Source organism: Pinus tabuliformis, chromosome J, assembly GCF_031772625.1.
Source record: "Pinus tabuliformis cultivar Carrire ecotype Pingquan chromosome J, CPIR1, whole genome shotgun sequence".
Taxonomy (NCBI): domain Eukaryota; kingdom Viridiplantae; phylum Streptophyta; class Pinopsida; order Pinales; family Pinaceae; genus Pinus; species Pinus tabuliformis.
The window spans coordinates 203,459,321-203,474,602 of NC_142295.1; positions in this window are offsets into that span (position 1 = coordinate 203,459,321).

The following is a 15,282-nucleotide window of genomic DNA, read 5'->3' on the forward strand; positions in this document are numbered from 1 at the left end:
CTCTTTCCTTCCATAATGGATTTCCTTCAACCTTTAAAGAGGCTTCATCATAATAAATACCATGGGCAATAGTAACAATAAATTATTAATTTATTTTTGTTATTTTTATATGACTGAGTTAAAATGTTTATGTTTACATTACTACATCTATTCCATACAGGGCTCGATAGCGCTTCTCAACGCAATAATATTATTTATATTTATATAAATTTCACATCCTATACATAGAAATATTCTTATTTTTTATTTTATTAAAACCTTGATAATGCTTTTTTTTTTTAAACAATAATGAGAATTTTGTATTTATATGCAAGTCTGCGCCTGGAGACTGGATCATAGGTAATATGTAAGTAAATCTTCAAAATTTATTCTTGAACCCTCTGATCTAGAAAAACAATAAATTTTTCGAGACTGACTCCAAACTGGACAACAAAAAATGGGCTTTTGTAGGTATATATCTCACAAAACTTGTTGAAAATAACAACAAGAAATGCTAAATATAGAAGTGCTAAATTTAGTACTGCTATAAATAACATTTCGGGATACCTTCCTATTTTAGTTAGTCCCTGAACTAAAATAGAGAAGTAAAATTTGAATTTGATCTTAACAGCTATTTGTAAAATAATTAATTAATTCACCATGAGTTAATTAGTTGTAGAAAATCAAACATGAAGTCTACGTGGGGACATGCAACAGTTTCTCCATTAATTGAGGAATTTATCCATCAGTTAAAGAGATAAGGATGAGTTGTAATATTGAGTTGTAATTAGTTGGTTTAGTTAACTAAGTCAAGTCCAGTTAGATTAATTCAAACAGTTTGTTGAATTAATTATGAGTTCAGTTAGTTAATGCATGCATGCATGTAACTGTTGCATTTCAGATCACTGAATATTCTCTCATAAATAATTCATGCATGTTAGTTCAGATAGAGACCCAGTTGAGATAAGATGGAGGGACAATGTACTATCAGTTGCTAGAATATTCCATTGTGAATATCTCTTGCATGCAGAAAGAACTCTTTCCTTGAGGATTGTGCAATTACTTCTTTAGGTTTTGTGAGTGTGATGAGGCCAATTCACACATGTGGCTTCACTGGACCCCAAAAAAAACTGCACAAGGAAATAGGAGGCTTGGAGGGCTTGAGGCGGACATATACAGTGTCTATTCAGTCTGTGAGCTGTTTTTTTTTATTGTAGAGAGAGCAGGATAGCTTGAGAGCTAATTCTTTTTGTAACTTGAACAAGATTTCCACTTGTATGATAATACAAAGTTTGGAGTTTTAGGCTGAGGCTTTCCCCAGGTTATTTCTTTTGTGTTATGTGTGATTGATTTCTCATTCTCAGTTATATGTGTTCTCATTGATCTTGCTCAATTCGATTAAGCTTCCACAAAGTGTTGTAGAAGTAAATCTTGTATTTTGCTTTAGTCTACTGCATAATCTGTTGATCTACAGTGAGAATTTCTACATGGTATCAGAGCAAAGGTGATCAAGGTGAAGAACAATATACAAGAAGGGAGAAGTTCTAAGTTTGAGGTTCTTGAATATAGAAATCGAGTTCTTATCACATTCAATTTCACCAATGGCATTCAACGGTTTAAGACTCGAGTATGCCCTTGATGGCAGCTCGAATTATATAGCCTGGAAGGATCGCATGGAAGCAGTATTAGAGGATAATGATCTAAAGGACTTCATTGGTCAAGAAGTCCCTAAGCCGACTAATGTTACTCAACTGGCGGAATGGAAGAAATGTGTGGCTAGAGCAAGGAGAATCCTTCTGGAGGGAGTTCGAGACCACATAGTGTCGAGTCTCCATGGGAAGGAGACATCGTTTTCGATGTGGAAAACATTGAAAGATCTATATCAGAATAGCAACGATCAGGGGAATCTGGCACTGAAAGACAAGCTTCGTAAGATCAAGTGTGAAAAGAGCAACACGATCTCTACATATCTGAACAGGCTCACCACCCGCAGGGATGTGCTTGGAAGTGTAGGGATCACGACAGCTGATGATGAAATGGTGAGTCTTGCACTCCTCGGTCTTCCTAAGAGCTGGCATAGCTACCAAGACTCGGTTAATGGAAGAGATAAACTGCCAGATTGGGAACGACTTTGGTCGGATATGATGCAAGAGGAAATAAGAAGAAGAATCAGAGACGGATCCTCATCGAAGCAATATGATGAGGAAAATCTAGCCTTAGCGAGTAAGGCGAGGAAAGGGAAAGGGAAGGCGTCCCATCCCAAATCCAGTTCTTCCCATGGTGTGAAGAATATTGACAAATTGAAAGTGCGATGCTTTCATTGTCATGAAGTGGGCCATTATGCTACAAATTATCCACAGAAGAAATCCAAGAAGGGTTCCTCAAAGGGATCTGATGGTGAGGCATTGGCCTCACAATTTGAGCTGGATTTCTCGCTTATTGCATGCATGGTTTCATCCATGGTGGGATGTGTGTGGTACCTGGACAGCGGAGCTTCATTCCACATGTCAGGTGACAAGAATCTTTTCAGTACCTTGGAGGAGAAGGATCTCCAGATGCAGATCGAGATGGGCGATGATGGAAAGTAATGTGTTTTAGGTGAAGGTACGGTTGCATTTCAGAGGGAGCATGGAGCTCCCCTCACCCTGACTGATGTAAAGTATGTACCAGGTCTGAAGAAGAATCTTGTGTCTGTCGCTATGCTAGAAGATAAAGGCTATGATGCAGTGTTTAGTAAAGGAAAGGTATTCTTGAGGCATATCAGTATTGGACAGACAAAGCGAATGGGGATTCGAGTAAAGAATCTTTACAAGCTGGAGGTAGATGACTGTGTTGCATTGAGTTCCAAAGTTGAGATGGTGCAGAGCCAAGATGTTGGTGAGCTATGGCATAGAAGACTGGGCCACTTGCACCATGGAGCCTTGAAGATCATGCAACAGATTTCTACCAGATTACCTAAGGGAAAACTTGAGCAGACGAATACATGCAAAGGTTGTACCTTGGGTAAGTATGCGAAATCTTCCTTTTTGGATCGAGACAGTAAAGCTGGAGCAATCGTGGACCGAGTTCACTCAGATTTTTGCGGACCTTTCTCTACAACCTCCACCGCTAAACAAAGGTACTATGTTATTTTTATTGATGATTTTTATTGTAGATGTTGGATCTACTTTATACAAAAGAAGGATCAAAACTTCTTGAGGTTTTGTGAGTTTAAAGCCTTGGTAGAGAAAGAATTTGGAAAGAAAATAAAAGCCTTGCGTAGCGACAATGGTGGAGAGTATCTCTCCTAACACTTAAAAGACTTCTGCGCTGCAGAAGGTATTAAATGCGAGTTGACAGCACCCCATAACCCACAACAGAATGGGGTGGTCGAAAGGAAGAACAGATCGATTGTGGGAGCAGCTCAAGAGATGTTCCATGACCGAAGTCTACCACTGCATCTGTGGGCTGAGGCATGCAATACATCAGTATACTTGCAGAACAGAAGCTCGCACTGTATACTGGGGATGAAGACACCTATGGAGGCCTTTTCCGGGAAGCAACCTGATGTAAGTCACTTCCGAATCTTTGGATCATCAGTTTACTATCATGTGACCAAAGATGCCAGGAAGAAGCTAGACCCAATAACTGAGTTGGGAATACTTGTGGGGTACACGTATACACCCCACAACTATCGGGTGTACCTACCTACCACTCAGAGGACAGTGGTACGCAAGGATCTGAAGTTCGACAAGCAGAAAGCCATGCGATTATCACTTGAGAGGGAGCTCAAGTTACATGCAGAGGAGGAACTTTCAGTTCCTAAGGAGGAGGAGCCTCAGATTGATGTGGAGCAGCTGCATGCAGAGGATCCAGGAGTGGAGACATCCACTCATGCTGATACTTCCAGAGATGGGCGAAAACGCTCAAGGGAAGTTGACAGGTTGATGCTGGATGCACGGGAGAATGTGGGACAACCATCTTCTCAGCGTAGATAGAGGAAGTCGCCCGAGCGGTACACTGGGTACATGGCCCTGGTTGGGGAATGTGTATATACCGAACCTTCTTCATTCGAGGAGGCAGTGCAGCAACCAGTATGGGTTGATGCAATGGTAGAGGAGTACGACTCTATCATTCGGAACAATGTGTGGGATGTTGTCCCAAGACCTCAGGGTAAGTCAGTGGTGAGTTCTAGATGGCTTTACAAGGTAAAGCAGGCAGCTGATGGCAGTGCTGAGAAACATAAGGCAAGGTTTGTTGCCCAGGGTTTCCCACAGGTTGAGGGGATCGACTACGATGATACTTTTGCTCCCGTAGCAAGGTACTCATCGATTAGATCGATATTGGCACTATCAACTTAGATGCGGTGGAAGATCCACCAGATGGATGTGAAGATAACATTCCTCAATGGGAAGATTGAGAAGGAGGTGTACATTTAGCAGCTAGAGGGTTTCGAGACCTTCGATCGTGAGTCGCATGTGTGCCAACTCAAGAGGGATTTGTATGGGCTAAAGCAAGCAACTCGTGCTTGGTACACTAGGATCGACAACTATTTCACCGGGCTGGGCTTCACCAAGAGTGAAGCAGATGCGAAACTTAACCACATCATGGTAGAAGGTAAACCATTGATCATTGTTCTTTATGTTGATGATCTGATTTTGACAGGTGATGATCAGCTGATACAGTCTTGCAAGAGAGTTCGAAATGAAAGACATGGGTCTTATGCACTACTTTTTAGGCATGGAGGTGTCGCAGAAAGGATGTGAGGTATTTGTGTCTCAAGGAAAGTATGCCAATGAGATGCTCAAGAGATTTCACATGGAGAAGTGCAAGCCCATATTGACTCCTCTAGCTGGGAACTGAAGGAAGGAGGATGCTACTTCAGGTGAGGTAATAGTTGCTACTATTTATCGGCAGCTGGTGGGTTCACTTATTTATCTGTTGAACACATGACCCGAGTTATGCTTTGCGATGAACCAGCTGAGTCAAGCTATGGTTCAACCTAACAAGCTGTTTTGGAAGGCAGCGAAGCAAGTGCTGAGATACCTCAGAGGCACATCTCAGTTCGGATTGTGGTACACACGAACAAAGGGAGTGAAGCTTCAGGGCTTCACAGATGTGGATTAGGCAGGGCGTCCATCAAACCAGAAGATCACTTCTGGAGGAATCTTCAACCTTGATTTAGTTGCAGTTTCCTGTTATAGCAGGAAACAGAGATCAGTTGCACTTAGCCCTGCAGAGGTTGAATACACGGCTGCTAGTCAGGCTGCATGTGAGGCCATTTGGATGCGGAAGATTCTAGTGGGATTGTTTGGTCAAAGGATGGATCCAACTGTGATCTAATGCGATAATCAAAGTTGTATCAAACTCTCTGAGAATCCAGTTTTTCATGACAGGTCCAAGCACAGAGATATCCAGTATCACCATCTTCGACACTGTGTGGTCAAGAGGATCATGTTGTTGTTGTATGTTTCAAACGAGGAATAAGATGCAGATATTTTGATGAAGGCATTGTCAAAATGCAAGTTCGAGTTCCACAGAGACAGGATTGGGTTATTGATAATCCCTTTCTTGTTGAGAGGGGGTGTTGAAAATAGCAACAAGAAATGCTAAATATAGAAGTGCTAAATTTAGTACTACTATAAATATCATTTCAGGATACCTTCCTATTTTAGTTAGTCCCCGAACTAAAATAGAGAAGTAAAATTCGAATTTGATCTTAACAGTTGTTAGGGCCTAGATTTACCTTAGGCTGAGGAAGGTAGGATCCAAGGCCAACATCAAACCACGCTTAACCTGGTAGCTAGCCCTACCAGGTCGGGAGAGGGCTTTCTCCGGGTCAATCTCAGCAAATTATAATCGATGTGGGCTTGAGATGACTGATAGGAATACTGATCTTAGGCTAGGTATGTGTGAAAGAGAGTCTGATTGAATAAAATGATGTTTTTGTTGGCTCAGATGGAAAGGTAGATTTTGGGTGCGGGGATTGAGGCTCAGTCTTGCAGAGATCTCAATGGGGCAAGGTAGGAAATTGTTTTTGGCACTTCAAATCGAATGAGATGGAGGGATTAGACAGGTGAGGAGTTGAAGAGGGAAAGAAAACTCATTTATCCTCTCCAAATAGCTGAAAACATCAAAGACTAAAGCAAACCTCAAGTAGAGCACTGCAATTTCAATGGATTCTACTTACACTCTTGTTTGATATAGTTGAGAAGAAATAAGAGAGATAATGGCATACAATCACATAAATAAATGCACAATTACAAAGGAAAGCACTGTACCAAGACAAATTTCCACATGGATCCCAAAGAGTGCCGCAAACCCTGGTCTCAATTCCTTAGCCAAAATGCTGATATAAGTGTACAATGAAGCTCAAGGCTTTCTCAAATGTCCAACCATGCTAATGGCTGAAAAACAACATAATATAGACAACCATAGATCATCCTTTCCTCTAGGGGTTGAGCTCACATGTTTAGGAGTTGTTTCAACTAATTCTAAACTGAGAACTAGAAATCAGGCAACAGAACAACATGCCTCTAGAAACAAAGGAACTGATTCATTCAGTTTCAAACAACTTTTAAACTGATGAATCTACCTCTATAAATGAACATTTGACACATTTACATCATGATCCATCAAGTAAATTAAATTACACCACAAATTTTCCATTAAGAAAGTAAAAAATTCAAACTGGCCAAAGCTGGGCGAAAAACAGAGTAATACTTGGTCAAACTAGCAAAATTTCCTCTATGTGCCGCGCCTGATTCTCTATGCTTAGCGCTTGTTTGGACCCATTTTTGGAGGCCTTCCCGGTCTCCAAATTATCTCAAAGTGTGCTTGTTAGAAAGGTGTGCCTGTCTACTTTCCAACCAAAGTGGAGTTTTTCAATTTGGCCTCCATTTGCTCCTCCAAAAGTCAGTTCTCCCAACACTGCTTCCTGTGTGTCAAAATAGGGGCAGTGAGGTCATTTTTTTAGTGTTTTTGACCTTTTTGAAGGCTCAAAACCTGTCCAAATTTCTTGGCCATTGGTAGGCAGGCATATTTTTTCATGCCAAGTCCAAAAATGCTGAGTTTTTTTTATTTAAAGGCTCCTAGCAAAAGCGAGCGCCACTCGGTGCGGCGCATAGGGCAAAAAATCTTGTTTTTTTGTGCCAAAAATTTCAAAAATGCAAAAAGTGCCCCAAATTTTTTGAAATTTGGGCTGAGTCTTCTTCATCAAACATTGTGTTGGGCCAAGGAAGCCTCAGCCAATATCTGAAGTCCTTCATGCTCTTTTTTCCTCCTTGATGCTCTCTTCAACTTTGCCTTTAAGCTCTTGATTCTAGCTTGGCACACCATGTTCCTCGACAAGTAATGATATGACAGGTTTCTCAGCATATTCTTCTCATTGATGGCCTTTTATAACTTTCTCTCCAAGTGGATATTGGCTCTTTCAAGCCATGACTCCCGATCGACATTAACCTCCTGCTCAAGTGAAGTGAACTCCACCCTCCTCCTTTGGGCAGCTTGGCGATTCTCCCGAATGTTTTGCAACTCCATAATCACTTGCTGGTCTTCAAGCTGCTTATTCCTTTGCTCTAGGTATTGTATTTTCCATTGGGCTCTATCCAAGTTGATGGACAAGGCATCAATGTCCGCCTGCTTCTCTTGAATGATTTCTTTGAGATTTGTGCTTTGCGGGCCCATATTAGTATCATCACCCTCAATGAGAATGAAATCAGTCTCACGCTCACCTGATGGTCCTTCCTCCTGTAGTGGCCTCTTGCCTTTGTCCTGAACCTGTTGTGTTGATGACGGAAGCGAGGCCCCTTCCACCCCGGGTGGAGATAACACTCGCTTTGCTATTGCAAACAATCGTCTAGTGCCCTTCTGATAGGTGATAAACACTAGCATGCTAGCGGTCTGTGTCTCATGACCCTCATGCTGATAAGAAGGTCCACCTGTCTCATGCAAAGCCTCTGAAGGTCCCTGAGGAGCTGTGAAAAACTCACGAGAGATGAAATCCTCCCAAGTAATGCCCTGTAAGCCAAGCTGATGAATGACCACAATTTTAATGAGAGCAAAATGGTAAATACTGTTGAACTACTGCTGAGGAGTCTTGTGCTGCACTAGGGTGGTCATCTTCTCTATGTTTCGACACATGAAGTAAGGGATGTTCATCATCCTTACCCTGGTAAAATGCATCAGCAGCCTGATATGATAAGCATATAAACGTGAAAACCGGCCCTCACAGCTGAAATACTTCATGATCAATTTCATCAAAGGAGCATAAGCATCTTTGAGGTACCGGAAAGGAAATACTCTGCTGAGTTGTCTCAAATAGCCAGGTTTGATGTATGGTTCATAATGTTGTCGGTCAATTTGCTACCTCTTGTTCCATTGCTCTCCAATGTTTGGAATACCAGTTGCTAGTGAAATAGATTCTGGTGTTAATGTGAAAGTGACACCAGCTAGAGTGGCTTGACCATCATGTAAATGCAACACAAAAAACTAGCCAACTCATGATGAAACTGAATGCTAGCAACCTTCTCACAAAATTCATAGCAGGACTGGTGCTGAAAACAAGTGATGGCAAGAGGGCAAGCCTGTAACTCAGCAAGAGTGGTTGGTTCTTCTCGAATATGCTTGCCACCTCTATGAGGCCTCTTGGGTGCATGTACCTCTGTAGGTGAGTCACTATGTGTCTCCTCTTCATAATCATATGAGGGATCAGATGCCATTTCTGCTAGTGGATGAACTGTTTTGATGAGAAATAGGTGATTTATGATGTGTTTTGACTTTTGCCACCAAGGGAAAAAGTGATATCAGGGACTGTGGAGGGAGGAAACAGTGAGGGATTTAGGGACTGTTGGGACAGGTTTTAATTAGGGAAATAGGGGATTATGGAACAATTTAGTAATTTTGGGTATAGCACTAGGGTTTGGGAATTATATTTGGGACTTTGGGAAATGGGAATGGGGATATGGGATTGGGATATGGGAATTGGGGATATGGGATTATGAGTTTAGGGAATAGGGAAATGAGGGAAAATGGAGTGAGGGAGTAGAAGGATGATGGAATGACTTGGCAGCCAAATATTTGATACAAACCCTAGCAGTGATTTCTTTGGAGAGAGAGGTAGGGTTTGATTTTCTTAGCCAACCACCATAAGACAAACACCATAAAACAACCACCAAAATTGGATGAAAAACAGTGATAGAGGCTCAACCTACTTGTACAAGTGAAGATCCAAGCGTATTAGGCGATTTGGAGCAAGTTGATGAAGGTTTCGGGCTTGCTGGCTGTATGCGCCGCGCATCAAACCCAACGCGCCGCGCCAGTTATGTGCGCCGCGCCCGTGTTAATTTGCACTGAAGATCGCGGCCCTATGCGCTGCGCCAGTTATGTGCACCACGCTAGTTACCCAATGTGTCACGCCTCTGTTTTTTGGAAAACTTCTCCGATTTTCTCTTGCTCACCTTCAAACATGACTTTGCTTGCTTCCAAGAGTGCAAATGAGCTTTCAAATTGAAACAGTGACTTATATTCATGGAGCCTTTAGTTTTTATTTCACAAAACCCACTTTTGCAATGTTTTGAATTTGCCTTTATTTTTGAACTCCGTTTTTTAGCTTTTTAACTTTATTAGAACTTGTAATGAACTAAATGACCTGTGTTTTGCTTGTTTTGCAAGGGGTTGGAGCTACTGGGGCTAGGAAAAGTGACCAGGGTTGCAGGTGAAGCAATTTACAGATGAAGGGATAAAATTACATAAATTTGTACAATAAAAGCAAAAATACTTTGTTTTTCCTCAAAATAGAGTTTTGAGGAAAGACACATCTTTGAACACTTGATTATAAAATTTATTGAGACTGGAACCTCCTCATGGCCTGCTGGTTGTTATTGGACACTTTGAAACACTTTTTGATGAAACCCTAATGAAACCGTAGACCTAATGACAATAAAACCCTAGTAAAGACTTCTACAATCTTTAAGACAAAAAAGGTGACTGTGTACAATTTTTGATGAATAAACATGAGCCAGCAGGTAAATGTCATGAGGGAAACTGTAGGAGAAGCCACTACCGTCAGATGATCCATGCGCCTAATGGAATGAAACTGACTGAGTGGGACACCTAATATGCAATGCAACAAGAGGATTTGATCTCTGACGGAGGGATGAAGATACCGACACTAACAACAACTATTTTTAAAATAATTAATTAATTCACCATGAGTTAATTAGTTATAGAAAATCAAACATGAAGTATATGTGGGGACATGCAATAGTGTCTCCATTAATTGAGGAATTTATCCATCAGTTAAAGAGATAAGGATGAGTTGTAATTAGTTGGCTTAGTTAACTGAGTCAAGTCCAGTTAGATTAATTCAAACAGTTCGTTGAATTAATTGTGAGTTCAGTTAGTTAATGCATGCATGCATGTTACTGCTGCACTTTAGATAACTGAATATTCTCTCATAAATAACTGATGCATGTTAGTTCAGATAGAGACTCAGTTGAGATTAGATGGACGGATAGTGTACTATCAGTTGCTAGAATATTCCATTGTGAATATCCCTTGCATGCAGAAGGAATCCTTTCCTTAAGGATTGCGCAGTTACTTCTCCAGGTTTTGTGAGTGTGATGAGGCCAATTCACACATGTGGCTTCATTGGACCCCAAGAAAAACTGCACAAGGAAATAGGAGGCTTGGAGGACATATACAATGCCTATTCAGTCTGTGAGCTGTTTTGTTTGATTACAGAGAGCGCAGGATAGCTTGAGAGCTGATTCTTTTTATAACTTGAACAAGGTTTCCACTTGTATGATAATACAGAGATTGGGGTTTAAGGCTGAGGCTTTCCCTGGGTTATTTCTTCTGTGTTATGTGTGATTGATTTCTCATTCTCAGTTATATGTGTTCTCATTGATCTTTCTCAATTTGATTAAGCTTCTCCAAAGTGTTGTAGAAGTAGATCTTGTATTTTGCTTTAGTCTATTGCATAATCTGTTGATCTACAGTGGGAATTTCTACAAAACTAACTCACCAAAATACAAAATTTACATTTCAGATTATTACTAATTGTGCTAAGAAGCGCTCTCCATCCTAATATGGTAGAGATGTTATAATGTCCTGTAAACATTTTGACTTGGTTAAAATAGAATAAAAATAAAAATAGCACTATGTTAAAATAATCCAAAGGGACTCCAAACTCGACAACAAAAAATGGGCTTTTGTAGGTATATATCTCACAAAACTGACTCACCAAAAAACAAAATTTACATGTCATATTATTACTAATTGTGCTGAGAAGCGCTCTCCATCCTAATATGGTAGAGATGTTGTAATGTCTTGTAAAAGTTTTGACTTGGTTAAAATAGAATAAAAATAAAAATAACACTATGTAGGATCTCCCCGGTATGAAGCACAAACTAGACTTCACACCTTTTGGTGGAGGAGTCCCATCCGGTATGATGGCCCGGTTCCATTATCTTAAAGATATACCTTAGCTCTTGCTTCTCAGTACATGAGAGTGGTATACTTAGTCTTCAAACAATGGGGTTCGTGTGCCCGGTGAGTGCTTAATGTAACTTGTGTCTAAGTTCTTTCAATGTAGAGGGGGAGGGTGAGAGTAAGTCTCAAGTCGAAAGGCAATAGTCCCAACTCAATTAGAAACACACAACATAGTAGGATTTGCGCAGCTTCCGACAGAGTAGTCCACACGGATGCGACAGTCACAAACACAAGGTGAACAGCTAGCACGTACAACAACCACATAGACACATAGACACACACATGACTTGAAATAATTTTATTTTAATTATATGTTTTGAAGCCCATTGGGCGTATAACAAATGGTAACATGATTTTTTGTTGAGGCACTTCGTGGTGTAAAGATCACCGGTTTGAAACTCCGTGGGACCAAATCCAACCATGCTAAGAGCTAGTGTGGCCGAGGTCGGGTGCGATCTCGAGTCATTGTGACAACTTAGATGCCCTTGGGTTGCAACTACTCAAGCCATAGGTTAGGCATGTCAACCATCTTAGGTCTCACATTACCTAACAAACAAAACAAAGAATATTATATGTTTTGAAATATAATGATTACGAATATGAATCATCATTATTTAAATTTATTTTAATATGATGTGTACATTATATTTTTTTACTAAAAAAATGTTTATAATTTTATTTATAAAAAACAAAATAACAATATTATTAAATTGATTTATTATTACTTTTTTTACTGAATAGATATTATTTGACCTAATGTTTCATTTTTTGGACACTATAGCATCTATTCCATATTAAGTTGACATTTAAATGTTTACACTCATTTAGGACACTACACCATCTCCCCCATAATAGGTTGTAAAACGCTTCTTAAAACAAAAAACAAATAAAAAGAAACGAAAATCAACTATCATAAGCATTTTAATTGTATCATAGAAACATGTTGATAAAATCATAATCAAACTTTTGTTGTAAAAATATTGGTATATTTATAACTAACTTAAAGTTATAACCTCCAGAACAATTTATGCCATTTATATGGTTATAGGTAGGAAAACTCAATGCCCATCATTATTATCTACACAATTAAATTATTTATTATCATTATTATTTTTAAAGTATGGTGAATCAATAACATGTTGGGGTAATTTGAGCCAGGTTCAGAATCAAATCTTCAAGCTGCTAAGAGTATATCCAACATCTCGAAAGCCAGATACACCAAAAACGTATGGCTTAGCAAGAGCCGACATGTCACATGGGTGGAGCTGCCTACCCTTCAAGCCTTATCACAACGGGCCAAACATGTCCCTTGGAATTGAACCTAAGTGGATCAAAAAACAAGTTGTGCTCCTAATCACCCAAGCCACTAACCTCAGACATTAATAAAAACATGTTGACAAAACTATTAATCTAATTTTAAGGTCACGATCAATCCAAACACATAATTGGTGTATGAATAACCCTTGTTTGTGGGACAAAGGAACCACCTCCACACAACAATTTGACTGCTAAAGTCTATGGATGTTTACATACTCTACCACCTCTGGATTTCAACCCATGACCTCTTATCAGGAAGTATATGTTCTTAACTATTAGTCCCATTTAATATAACAATAATAAATCATGTCTCTAAATTTTAAATTCATTTATGACATCCATCTTTTCGTCTCGCTAACTAGAAACATTGTATTGCTATCTTGAAGTGTTACTTAAATTGGGGATGATTATCCTTGAATATTGTGTGAGATGTATTAACATGTGACTTTTAGTTTTGTTATTTTGTTGCTTATAGTATAATATTTAATCATTTTTATTTATTACAATTTTATTATAAGTTATTTGTTCGTTTAGTTCAATATAGTTAACTTCATTGTCAATTGACAACTACATTATGCTAGGTTATACCATCTTTGGCCTTGAAAAAGAACAAGGAAGAAGAAAAACTAACCCTTTTAAACTTTTGGACTATCCATATATACACTCTTTATTTTTTGTTGAAGTTCCTTTGTGTTTTCTTAGATGTAGAGCATCTCCTTTATTTTTTTAATCTTCACAAATGTATGTTGATGTTCCTTCTTGTCATGATGTTGTGCACTATTTTTCTTTATTGATTTTAGTGTTTACCTCACTTAATGTAGGAATTTATTCTACTAACGTTATAATGATATTGTTTTGTTTGTTTTTGTAGGATGATACAATAATTACATATGATTCTATTGTTCACCCAGGGAGGACTTGAACTTAGAACCTCGGGGGACCAAAGTCCTCGCTCACATGGCCATTGCCAGTCAAGATGCCTCACGTGGGCTGATATTGATCTAATTTTACGTAAAAATTATTCTACCATTATATTTTTTTGCAAGGGGGAATTTTGAATATGTATTGCTATGTATAGTTGTGGATATGTGTTTGGTGTTTCTTTACAATTTCTCTTAAAGTGGTTATCACCTAGTTGCTTATGCTTGTTGTTTGTTTGTTTAAGCTAGGAAATGTGAAATTGAATTTTGAATCCTTCCAATAAGTGAATTTTCTAACAATATGCTATTACAGATACACGAGACTTCATTTCCTTTATTTCTTTTCTTTAATTGGCATAATGATGATATGTGACATTATTGTTATGGTTCTAGTAATAATTTCGTACTTGTGGTTAGGGAGCATTGGTTGTAATTTGGAGTTCATTTATTATAAGAAACTATGCAACCAAATCTAAGACTGTAAGTATGGAAGGAAGGGGGAGATATGGTTTATCTTTGTATTAGGAACTAAAGATTCAAACTACCTATTCCATGTATCTCAAATCAATGACAAATTATCGTTTTATTTCAAAAATGAGAGATTCAAACAATCCTATTGAGTGAATTATTGAACAATAAATTACCAAATTGGCCTAGATTTGGCTAAGGTCCATGTCTTTTTAGCTTCACAAGCAAGATTTGTTAATAAACATGTAGCGTGGTTATGAAATGACCACTATCCTCAATAGTCACCTATCTTTTCATGGAACATTTAGAAGAAAACACTCTTAGGTTCTTCCTCATTAAGCCCAAAAGGATTTGAAGAAATATGTTGAGCTCTTTAATGGTTAGCCATGTAGAAATTATGGTGTAGATTTGCAACTGCTCATTAAGTTTTTACCAAAATCACAAGACACAAACCTACTCTACTGCTCTCCCAAAAGTAATTCACAATCTAAAACGAAAATATCAGATATACAATAAGAAATAACACACATGCACACAATATTTTTCTTAGGGAAAGAAATTTGCTAAAAACGCTAACACCTACTTGCATTAATTTGATGAATAGAGATGTATTACAATTGATTTTCTCAACTGAGCACAAATTGCAAGTGCATAACCTATTTATCTGCTCACTAAGAAGCTTTGACCTAGACTTCGTCAATTTCTACCTCTGCTTGAGCCCCTATTATTTAGGAATTTCCTCCAAAATGCTTATGCAATTCCCAAGGTTGATCATCAGATTGCATGCAACATCTGTACACTCAAGAATAGCATACAACCGATGTTACACTGCCTTAGAATGTCCACCTCAAATGGGTAAATCGAATTATCTGCATGCACTAGCTATTTTGGGTTGATTGATTAGTTAATTGGATGATCACTGAGTTTGACTGAAGTCCCATTGTGCAATTGACTTTTCACTAGTTCCTCCAATAGTTGGAACTAGTTTAATTGAAAACAACATGAGATAATTAGCTTTGATTGCTACAAATTAGCAATCACATGTGCTTAAATGAACTCTAATTCCTCCAACTCAAATTTAGTGAGTAAACTAGGTGACACAAGCCATTTCACACAAGTTAACTGC